Here is a 3,943-nt window from a genome sequence, read left to right as displayed (position 1 = left end):
AAGAAGTTGAACACTGAAACACCAGAAACTGAGAGACAGATTTTTAGTTCAGGATTCTTTGAAGAGGTTTTAACTTCGCCTGCTTACACACTGTCCATCCACCTCCTTCACGCTCATCATGCTTCAGTCCTGTCAACTTGAAACACAATAAAGCCTTTAAAAGCTTATATTCTTTAAAAAGAAAAATCTACATTTTCCATTATTCATAAAGGTTGTTTGGTAGAATAATAAGAGTGGCTAGAGTTTGACAGTTAAATAATAGTACCTCTTTCTTTAATATTTGATTTTTATTTTCAATTTCACTCAAGCAAAACTCTACAAATTTACATATAGATAGACAGATAGATAGATAGAAAGAAAGAAAGAACATTGACCCCTTGCACTGCTGACGTATCAGAAATTGAATTAAATAGTAAATCTTCACTTCGTCGTCACTTATCCTTTTTGTTTGTGCTAAAATTGCCACATTTAACGTCTTTGAAATGTGACTCTTGCAAAAAAAATGTGTGAAAGATTTCAGACTTTTTAGTAACTTGACAGGACACACGAGATCCCACACAGGGGAGAAGCTGCACTCGTGCAGAACATGTGAGAATTTTTTTTGATTAAATTGAACAGACACCCGAGAAGCCGCACCTTTTGCGAGGCCTAAACTGAAAAATCATATTATAAAATCCACACGGGTGAGAAGACACATTCATGCAAAACGTGTGAGAAAGATTTCCGATATGCCGGTGACTTGAAAATCCACATGAGTAGCCACACAGGTGAGAAGCAGGACCTGTGAGAAAGGATTGTGAATCAGTGCGGTATTGAAAAGGAACATGAGGATCCACACGGGCGAGAAGTCACATTCTTGCAAAACCTGTGGGGAAAAATCACGTCTGGCACGTACTTGAAAGTCCACATGAGAGTCCACAAAGGTGAGAAGCCGACCCTTGCGAGACCTGTGGGAAAAGATTCACATTCCAGTGTTGAAAAGGTACATGAGGATCCTCAGAGGAGAGAAGCCGTGTTCCCGCTTAAACGTGGGAGAAGATTCTGTTGGATAGAAGACTTGAAAAGGCACATAGGAATTCATACTGGTGAAAAGCTGCGTAGTTGCACAACATGTGAGAGAGCTTTCAGGCTTAGTGGTGTCTTGAGAAAACCCAACACTGGTGAGAAACCATACCACTCCATGTTGGCAGGTAGTCTAGTTGTTTGTGATCGAAACACAAGAGCTCCCATCTCCTTAATTTAATGTCTACGACAGTATTTGTCTTACAAATGTGCGACCTGCTAAACGTTTTTTCTTTGTTATTTTTCGTTTTCCATAAAGATGACATGTCAGTATCTTAGAAATATAAGTAAAACAGTCTATGAAGGCGAACGTTACACTTTTAGCAACAGCATTTTCTTCATAATCCTTTAGTTGAAAGTAGTTAAGAAGTTAAGCTGTGCGTTTCCAGTTCAACAAGGATTTGAAATCCATGCACCTCAAGTAGAGTTTCATAATTCTGAATGTCTCTTTGCAAGTAGTCGTGCTTCATGTTATTGTTTTCTACGTGACGATAAAAGAACGCCAGTTGAATTTAGAGAATACAGTGGAGGCTGAGAGTCAACCAGAAAGGCAGAGGCAAAACCAGAGAAGAGAGACCACAAAGGCAACAGTCACAGTGATCATGTTTCTACTAAGAAATATTTTACTTGTTACCCCTAAACATTTATGTTGCAACATTAGTAGTTATGTTACAATAGTTGCTTTGAAGAATATTTTTAAAAAGGTCAAATAAGCTTATAAAATAAGATGCAGCGATTCAAATCAAACATAACGTGACTGACATCGTTGAGTAGGAAGAAATCAGTCCTCAGCCGAAGTAAAGTTACGCCTGATAGGTGTGTAAAACTTCATTGTTTTATTAACACAAAACTTCTCACATAGTTTTATGTAGACTCTTAAATTGCTCGCATGTCAATATTTTGTTCACCATCACTGTAGCCTCATATTCCTGTCGTGCTCTGTCCCTCCGGAGCTGCTACAGCCACGTGTCTGGAAGGAGGAGGAGGTTTTCTCTGACCAGCAGGAGAGGAACACCAGTCTGGACCAAGAGGACCCAGAGCCTCCGTAGATTAAACAGGAGCAGGAGCAGCTCTGCACCAGGAGGGACGGCAGCTTTTACTGAAGCAGGACGCTGAAAACCTTCATGCTCCCACGCTGACAGCAATACTCACACAGTTAATAAAGTCCTCTCACATGTGACATAGGAAAGCTTTTAAGCACAAGTTAAAACTGCAGAGACACCTGAGCGTCCACGCAGGTCAGAAGCTGTCTTCTTGCATAATAATGTGGGAAGAATTTCAGACTCAGCTGTGCCTTGAAAGTCCACATTAGAACTCACGCAGGTGGGAAGCTGTACCTGTGCGAGGCCTGCGGGGAAAGATTTAAAGGATTTAGTTTGGACTTGACAGTGAAGTCAATTGACGCGGCGCATTAGATTGTTAAGTTGGCTTGTATTTTTTGTAATGAACCGCCATCAAGTTTTGCAATGAGAGGAAAGAGCCGGATAGAACTGTGAGGACAGAAAACTGGTTGCGTGTAGTTTGGATGTGCTGAAGAGCAAATAAAAAGCCAAATCTAATATGTGTCTTGGTTTCTTATTCCAAAGAATAATGTATAGCTTTCAAACAGCAGCCTCCATGTAGACCTGGGGAAGATGCACATGAAACTGAGGAGAAAGTGGTTAAATTGCAGCTCATACATGAATTTCACTCTTCGTTCCAAACAGGTGATCAACAAACCTGCTTACACAGGATCATTTTAGCTTCACAACAGTCGCTCTTAGGTTATACTTCATAATTAGGCATGTACTTTATTATGTCTTAGCAGCTACAACCACATCAGCATCTTGACACAGTTCTCATCACACACCTAATAGGGTGTTCGAATGCTCACACTCGACAGCTAAAAGCATGCACGCAAAATCTGCCAGGGAAGATTCACTAGTGGGTTTACTTAGACCACTCAGGGTTGTTGTTGGTGGACAGTTCTGTTGGGTGCCAGCACACCAGGGGTTGAAACGGCCTAACAAAATGACGCCACTTGGCAGAGGAGACGGAAAAGCAGTGATTAGAAGGGAATGAATGGAGAACAGTGGGATGAAGACAGAAACAAAGGGAGATAGCGTGAAGTAGAAATAATCAGTCATAGCAAAGTGCTTTAAAAACAGGAACAAAAGGGGGAAATCATCACAGTAAAGACTTAGATCTGGCCATGCAGGTTTAATTGGCACTATGCTGGTGCTGGGCAAAAGGAACAGTGGAAACTGGAGTCAAAGAAGTGTTGAACATATTTCATTGCACTGTACCATGTATTGAGCAGACAGAAACAGATTGCACAATAAAGTGAGAGAGGCTGCACGGGAATGAGATCTGGTTGGAATTCATCTTTAAACAACAGGGTTGGTGAGAAGGATTTCAGAAATAGCGTTACATGATGAAGTTAGCATCACCCTGGTTCCCACCACAAACAGCTAATAGGGTTTTTCCATTGGATTTTGGATTACTGAGGAAAATAAGTTCCGCTTGAAGCTTTCAAATGAAAGAAAACGAATGAAGAATGAGCAGTGATCTCATCACCTTATTCAAAATGTAATGTGTATTATTGATTTCCGTTATTCTGAGTGTATTATTTGGCATTCTTTGATGTCATTGTTCAGATCACTACATTTCCTCTCAGAAAAGCAGGTTGTGGTTGTGAATTAAATAATATACAGTAGTTGCTGATGTATAACAACACATTACATACACACAGACCTGCTGTACTGCAGTGAGACTGGAGCCTTTTGGACTGAAGGGGGCGAGGCTGTGTGTGTGTGTGTGTGTGTGTGTGTGTGTGTGTGTGTGTGTGTGTGTGTGTGTGTGTGTGTGTGTGTGTGTTTGGCGGGCAAATCATCATCCCGAC

This window comes from Pempheris klunzingeri, chromosome 23 (assembly GCF_042242105.1).
Source record: "Pempheris klunzingeri isolate RE-2024b chromosome 23, fPemKlu1.hap1, whole genome shotgun sequence".
In the NCBI taxonomy this organism is placed as follows: Eukaryota; Metazoa; Chordata; class Actinopteri; order Acropomatiformes; family Pempheridae; genus Pempheris; species Pempheris klunzingeri.
The sequence above is the reverse complement of the archived record's forward strand: the minus strand, read 5'-3'. Positions refer to the sequence as shown.